The sequence below is a fragment of the Eschscholzia californica genome, unplaced genomic scaffold, assembly GCF_041429995.1.
Source record: "Eschscholzia californica isolate CP2 unplaced genomic scaffold, dmEscCali1.0.p SCAF_1, whole genome shotgun sequence".
NCBI lineage: Eukaryota > Viridiplantae > Streptophyta > Magnoliopsida > Ranunculales > Papaveraceae > Eschscholzia > Eschscholzia californica.
In genome coordinates, this window is record NW_028238198.1 from 81,494,624 (window position 1) to 81,503,095 (window position 8,472).

At 37.4% G+C, this 8,472-nt stretch overlaps 1 pseudogene; it reads right to left on the minus strand.

Annotated features, from left to right (window-relative positions):
• Nucleotides 1–1,541: 1,541 nt before the first annotated feature.
• LOC147569865 (peroxidase 55 pseudogene) lies at nt 1,542–2,748 on the minus strand (annotated as a pseudogene).
• Between the last annotated feature and the right edge of the window lie 5,724 nt (nt 2,749–8,472).

Consider the following 8,472-nt stretch of genomic DNA (forward strand, 5'->3'; position numbering starts at 1 on the left):
AAAAATGTTTTCATTTTAGGTAAAGTTATTGCTGGTAAGGTTTAGATTTTAAAATGGAATAACAACAATTCCGGAATAAATTAAAAATAGAGACGTAATAGTGACACCGAAACAAAATGAAAAAGTACCAATAATCTAGGGTTTATATTTTAGAGAGAGAAAGTTTCTTACACTTATGAGATTTGCTTTCTTGGGTTCGAAGAAGAAAAGTGAGATCGTCTCGTAGACAAGAGAGAAAGAGATATAGATCCTTTTGACTCCTGTTAATAAGGGCTTGTCTTTTTCTTGGTTTTAATTGCGACTTTTAACCGTAATTTTATTGTTCTCCCCGTTATTTCTTAGAGTTAATTTTTATCTTGCCCCCAATTATTACAACTCGTTAATTTGACCCCTTATTTGATTGCGGTTAAATTTTGATTTCCAACTTTACCCTTTATATTTCACACTTTTCTCTCGCAAGATAAACAAGGTCAATGTTCAACTTGTACAAATAGTTCATTGTAGGTTTGAGGCTCATAGATTGATGTTATAATTCCGAGCTCTGCATGTTTTTGTTGCATGAAAAAGATAAACTACTTGGGGATGGATATATCGTGGATTTGTGAACTACAACAATAAACTATAAAAGCAAGAATAAGGAGCATTGAAACACATGAAGAGATTAGACACCTCTAGAGAACTTTTCTCAACTACGTGTGGCAAGCATTATAGAAAAAAGAGACCGTCAAACAATCCAACCGAATTAAGTGAGAAGTATAAGTTTCCGATCTTTTCAAAGAACAAACTGAAGAACGCCAACTTTTTAAAGTTGGACACCCAAGTTACATGGTTTTAAGTTATTATTGTCGTAAGATCTGGAACGGTGGTGCATGTTTTTTTTTTCTCAACTGTAGTACGTTATCATTATAAACATGATTTTTCATTTTCATTCTCTTTGTTGTTAAAAGAACACATCTATTGTTGAGTGTCTTGGTTTATAACAAAACTGAAATCTTCTTTGACCTCATCTATCTACAAGTTATTTAAGTACTTTCACCATCAAAAGATCTTCTCTTTCTCTGACTGGTTATTCAGATAATGATCTTCTAGCATTCTCTGATGATGATGGGGCAGGATGTCCAGATGATAGAAAATCAACTGGTGGTATTTTGGTTTTCATGGGTTCCAATTTGATCTCTTGGTGTTCTAAGAAGCATACCATTGTGGCAAGATCGAGTAGTGAGGTTGAGTACAAGGCATTGGCTGATGCAACTTTTGAGCTTATATGGGTTCAATCCAATTTTCATGAATTACACATTACATCTGCCTCTAGTCCTATTCTTTGGTGTGGTAATTTGGGTGCTACCTATTTAACTGCAATTCTAATATTTCACAATCTTATGAAGTATGTTGAAATTGCATTTCACTTTGTCAGGGACATGGTTAAACACCAAAAGCTTCAAGTTCGACACGTTTCAACTCATGATCAGCTAGCTGACATTTTAATAAAACCTTTATCCTATTCTCGATTTGCTATGCTTCGATCCAAACTCAACATTGTTTCACCTATGTTGAGTTTGCAGGGGGATGTTAACGATGATCATTATCCAACTGTACCTAATGCACTCCCGCCTAATCTCTCATTCATTTCCAGTTTGAATCCCAACGCTTCCCAACTAGCAAATTCCTTGAAAAACAACTCTTGATCCTTGGCATACTTATAAACCAACGAACGGCTGAGATGATCCCAACTAGAAAACAACACTTGATCGGACGTCATTAAACCCTTATGGTCTCTCAAACTCTTGAAGAAGAAATTCTCAAAGGTGTTTGGTGTATACTGATCTAGGGCTTACCCAACATCTTTATTAATATGTGGGATTGGACAAGCACCAATCATATCTTTTCTTAATGTGGGATCCATCGTTGGATCTTTTCTATTTATACTGTTAACGAATTCACTACAATGTGAGAAACCAATAGTGTGGGCTCCAGATAGTGTGACTAAATCAACGGTTGAAACTTTCTTTGATTTGAATAAACGGATGAGATTGGTCAAGTTTGTTTCTCCGGGTGGAATGAGTTGTTGTGCTTGATCAGCGGCTGAGATTAGTCCATCTTTTCTTCCTTTCTCTACTTCCCACTGTGGGCCATCCACCTGCACAATGTTTAGACCGTGTGAGACTTACGCCTGTCAAGTTTGTGAAACCGACGGGCTCGACTTGCCTCACATACTAATGAGGGGTGATGTCCAACAATTGTCTCGTGGCAGAATCTCGACAGGGGTACTTAGACATGCATGATTTAGTGAGAGAAAGCGTTTGACTTTCTCGCACTAGATCATGTCCGCCCAAATTCTCAGGTTGGGATTCGTCCGAGATACTTGCTAGGCTAGGCATACCATCATTTTTTAATACTAATTGGTTACAATTTTTTTTAATTAAGTTTGATTCATTTCTAGCATTTAAAGTTTAACATCTGAGCCTACAAGACTACAAGAGTGAAGAGTGTATATGAATGAACATGTCTTACCAATACTACGACATCACGAGCTAAGATAGCACGGATATCTGAACACGAGACTACACCTCGACATGTTTCTTCAAGTGTTCTCTTTGCTCGTTCTACGATGTCAAAAGCGTCTCCAGCGAGCGACAAACTTATTTCTGCATCCCTTTCGACTTTATTCTTGCCTGTTGATGTAACTAGAATAGAACCATCACAACCCAATAAACCATCAAATTGGATTTGTGGGAACAGCAATGTCATTGAAATTGTTAAGAGAGAGATAGATAATTCTACAAGTCTTACTATAAATTGAGAAGTAGTAGTAATTTACAAGTGGAACTGACTAAGCAGAAATTGAGAGTTGTGAAACCAATTGTCAACCCCTTGTTTACAAAAGAAAATTACTAGTATTTGAAAGTTTGGAAGTACTTCATTGCTAAGTAAGAGATTGTGTGCTTCAACAAAAAAAAAAAGTAAGAGATTGTCAGAGATTGTCTCTTCAATAATAGTTGTCACCATTAAGTGGTTTCTTTTCTTAGTAATTTTGCTTTATGTAAAAATGGTAGATGATGAGAGAGTGAAAGTTGGCCATATTTCATAACACTAATAAAAGACATACTTTTTTGAGTTAATTCCTATATGGCCCCCTACTTTGTGACCAGCTTCCTTTATGGTCCCTTTTTTTTCGTAAATTCAAATATGGCCCCCTATTTTCAGATAAATGTCATTACTACCCTTCTTAATTCTAAATTTAAAACAATAAAAAAAAATTATTTCCACCTCACCCCTCTCTCTCTCCACCTCATCTCTCCCTACACCTCACCCCTCTCTCTCTCTCCAACTCTCCTCTCTCTCCTACTCACCCCTTTCTTCTCCGGCAAGGTGGCCGGCCGGAAAATTTTCCGACCGGCCACCTTCAAACTAAAAAAAAAAAAAAAAAAAAAAAAAAATTCTCTCTCCTCTCTCTCTCTCTAAATTTTTTTTTTTTTTTAAATTTTCTTTGTTCAGATGTCTTCTGAGCTTCTGTTCAGAAGACATCTCTGTTCGTGAAATGATTGTTTCCTTCTCTCTAAATTACTGTCAAAACAAAGAATCATGAAAACTTAAACCGAAGATTACCTGCTCAATGTGACCTTGAGGAAAATAAAAAACTCTCTCTCCTTCATGCGGCACCGTCACCAAAGGACCAGCACAAGCATGCCAAAGCTCTGTATAAAGAGCATCTTCTATACCTAAACCATTACAAGCACAAGTAAATCTCATAAATCAGCATCATAATCTAACACAACCTCATAAATCTAACATTTCCGGCAAAAATATTAACATTCCGGCAAAAAATCGAAGTACTTTACCTTTAGCTGTGATCGGATAATTCGAATGACTTCTAGGCGTTTCTGGAACTCCATTTTTTGTCATTCCTCCATCGTTACGATCACTACAACCTGAACTTAAACTATCTCCACGGCTATTACTGCAATTAACCTTTGTTGAAACATCTGAAGAAGCCATTAACGCACAGATCTATAATATCCAACTCTTTCACTTCACTTTTCGTAAATCCAGAACTCGAACAACTTCAAGAAGACGAATTAACAAACATAATCAGTTGTGGAACTTCGGTTTGGTTAGAATTCTCTGAAACGCTTCTTCTGAAACCCTAATAACTGTAAGAATCGACCTTTTTCTGGTAACAGTGAGCGTTGTTTTATCAGGATTTATGAATTTCTTTGATCTTTTTTTCATCCTCTAGGACACTTTCTCTCTCTAGAAATTTTCTCTCTCTTCTGTAAGCGAAAGAGGTTTGGGCACGAGCTTGGTAACAGTTTGTTTCTCAGACTTAAACCATGAGTCAAAATCAGCTTGTTTCGTGAACAGCAGATCTGTTCACGAACAGATCTCCGGCGAAGGGAAACCCCCTTCGCCGGAGTTTTAGAGAGAGAGAGTGGAGAGATTTTTAAAAAAAAAAAAAAAAAATTAGAGAGAGAGGAGAGAGAATTTTTTTTTTAAGTTTGAAGGTGGCCGGCCGGAAAATTTTCCGGCCGGCCACCTTGCCGGAGAAGAAAGGGGTGAGTAGGAGAGAGAGAGAGGAGAGTTGGAGAGAGAGAGAGAGAGAGGGGTGAGGTGTAGGGAGAGATGAGGTGTAGGGAGAGATGAGGTGGAGAGAGAGAGGGGTGAGGTGGAAATAATTTTTTTTATTGTTTTAAATTTAGAATTAAGAAGGGTAGTAATGACATTTATCTGAAAATAGGGGGTCATATTTGAATTTACGAAAAAAAGGGGGCCATAAAGGAAGCTGGTCACAAAGTAGGGGGCCATATAGGAATTAACTCTACTTTTTTTTGGTTAGAAGTAAGAGGTGGTGAGTTCAAATCAACGATATCTTTGTTAAAGTCATAATTTTCTTTACATTTTCAAAAAAAAAATAATTAAGTAAATACTTTAAAAAACTGTGATTTAACCGGTATAACAAATGTTATAGTAAGATAACATAGTTTTTCATTTTCTTCAATTCTGTATAAAAATTATTTAACAATTATTAATATAAAATGCTTTTTACGCTATTAACAATTTATAACAAAAAAAAGATTTTGGTTTGTCACGAGAATATGTGACAATTAGGACATAAACCCCATATTACTTTGTTAGCCAACATTACTAGTCCCATCTTTCAACAAAAAAAAAAACATTACTAATCCCATCATTTTATGGGTAAATGATGGATACCCCAACCAGAAAATCGACAAGGGTACGAGGGCATCCAGGTTTTAGTGAACTAGGGTTTTTATATTACGAAGATAAGTTTGAGATCTTGGAGAAAGACGAAAATTCATGTATCATTCGATCAACTGTGAGCGTTGTGCTGAAGGAAGGTTCTGAAAGTTATGCTTCTCTTGTTGCTGTCGATGCAAGATATGGGCTTTCCAAAGCAATCGCAAAATATGTGATTGAAAACAAACAAAAGACTACGGGTTAAAGTAATGGCATGGCGAGCAGTTCCGGGAGGATTCCATTTATGATGATGTAGTTTGTGCTTGGTAATGTTTTGTTTTAATGTTGATTTTCAATTCAGCAAGATGTACTATTGAGATACATGAGATGGATTGAGAAGGCAAAGATTCGACCATCACGGCTAATTCAAAATTAGTTTTTGATTGTCGGTTCTTAAATTTCTCAATCCGTCTCATGTAACAATTTATAACAAAAAAAAGATTTTGGTTTGTCACGAGAATATGTGACAATTAGGACATAAACCCCATATTACTTTGTTAGCCAACATTACTAGTCCCATCTTTCAACAAAAAAAAAACATTACTAATCCCATCATTTTATTTTTTTTTTGTTGAAAAATAAGCCATTCATTAAGATATCATAACGTTATTACAATATTTATCTATTAAAATACAAGGAATATTAAGCCACTTCTTATTTCTATTCTTCTTTCTTGCCCATTTGGCTAGCTTGTCTGCATGGTAATTGAGCGCTCGTTTGGTGTGTTTGAATAGGACTTTCTCGAAGATTCTTTTGATTTCACGCGCTTTCTTGATATGAATCAGAGATTGTCAGTGAACTGAATTCTTCTTATTGTTGAGATGGTTGATAATGTTGATGTTGTCACTTTCTATGATGATAGTCTTTAGATCTTGTTCTTTCGCCCATTCTAGACCGTATAGTATTGTCATAGCTTCGCTTTCTTCACTGTTTCTAGCCCTCGATGTTTTAACTTGCGCCTCGATAAATTTAGATTCAGAGTTATGAGCAATTAAGCTGATTCCCACATTGGATGTTATATTAATAAAAGATGCATCAACGTTAATTTTTATAGATTGAGTGGGTGGTGGTTGCCATTTTTCTGTAGTTTTTTGATTCTTTTCTTTCGAGATTTTGATTTTCCTAGGAAACGATTCGATCATTTTGATAATTATGTTTAGGTCATTAACCTCATGTTGAAAACAGTGGTCGCATCTAACTTTCCATAGTATCCATAAAATTATCGCGAAGTGGATATCTTCACTGGTATAACATAGATCTGAGTTCTTTTCCCATGAAAAGATTCAGTCCGTAATTGAAGTGATGTTTTCCGATATAATATTAAAGTGGAACCATATGTTTTTAGCAATAACACAGTGTAAAAGAGCATGCTCTATGGTTTCTATGTTTGTACAGTTCGGACAATTCATATTGTTGGCAATGTATTTTCCTATTCTATTTCTGACAGGTAGAGATTTAGTGCAGATTTTCCAGATGAAGATCTTGATACGAGGAACCGTTGGAATAGACCAGATGAACTTCCAATTCTGCTCTGTGGGATATTGATTAATGTTGTTGGTGCTTAGGTGCTGGTACATAGATTTAACCGTGAATTTACCGGACTTAGCAAGCTTCCACTTAATCTGATATGTGCCTTCGCTGTTCACCGGGATGGCTTTGATGAGGTTTTGCGTCTCAATATCAAAGTTAGCGTTGAGGACCTCCTCATTCCATGCGTTATTCGTGATGAGTTGGGAAACTTTGTTAAGGCCCGAGTGATTATGGTTGTTTATGGGACCGGTAGTATCTGGAATCCAGTTATCTTCCCATATCTTGATGTCCTTACCTGATTGCACTTCCCATACAGCTAAGTTTTCAATCATGCTGTAGTGCTTCCTAATGATTTTCCAATTCCAAGAATGATGAGGTTTCGCCGGACCTGGTTTATCCGTGAGCGGGAAATATTTGGCCTTGAGAATTTTGGCCCAAGCAGTATTTGGCTCAGTTTTAAGCTTCCAGGCCAGCTTGGATAGGAGGGCTGTGTTGTCTTGGTCCGGGAGATGAATACCTAGACCTCCGAGATTCTTTGGCTTGCAGATATCCGACCAGGCTTTGGTACAAATTCTTTTTGACTTACCCCACCAGAAATTCCTTTGAATGGACTTGATGCGTTTGCATATTCCTTTCGGTATTGCAAAGCACTGCATCTGATATCGGGGTACGGCCGCCGCGATCGCCGAGATGACCACCGTGCGACCAGCTTGGGATAAAAACGAGTGGTTCCATTTGTTGAGCTTGTTATTGATATGATCGAGAATATCGTTGAAGACCTTAGTTTTCTGAGCTCCTATGAAAAGCTGGGCTCCTAGGTATTTCTCCGAGGTGGAAGCATACTTGACTTTAAGAGTACGCATAATCATCCTCTTGAACTTAGGGTGTGAGTTTTTGGAGCAGAATATATTGGATTTAGCATAGTTGATCATTTGCCCCGAGGTCTCACAGAATTCCTGAAGAATCTTCTTGAGGATGTGAATGTTGTCAATCGTGTTTCTGCCGAAGATGATACAGTCATCCGTGAAGAGAAGGTGAGATATCTCCAGTTCAGCTCTATTAGTGGGAAAACCCTGGAACTTGTTGTCATTGATATTCATCAACTTGCGGCTTAGACCTTCCATAGCCAGAGTAAAGAGAAAAGGGGAAAGGGGGTCTCCTTGTCTTATGCCCCTAGTAGGGTAGAAGGTGTTGCCCGGACGACCATTAACTAGGACAGCCATTGAGGATGTTGAGATACATGTATGTATCATCTTGATCCAGTGATCTTCGTAGCCTAGATTTTTCATGATGTCTGTAAGGAATTTCCATTCAATTCTGTCAAAAGCTTTAGACATATCCAACTTGAGTCCGAAGTATCCTGTTGCTCCTTTCATCTTCTTGTAAGAGTGAATAATTTCTTGGCCTATAATGATGTTATCTGTTATTTGTCTGCCAGGAACATATGCCGCTTGGAAAGGAGAGATGATAGGGTTCAAAGTGTGCTTAAATTTATCTGCAAGGATCTTCGTGATGATTTTGTAGGTTGTATTGAGGAGACTAATAGGTCTATAGTCTGCAGGGGTTTGAGGGATGGGTGTTTTGGGAATGAGGCAGATGTGTGTATGGTTGATTTCCGGAGGTAGGTAGGCTGTTTTGGGAATGAGGCAGATGTGTGTATGGATACCCCAACCAGAAAATCGACAA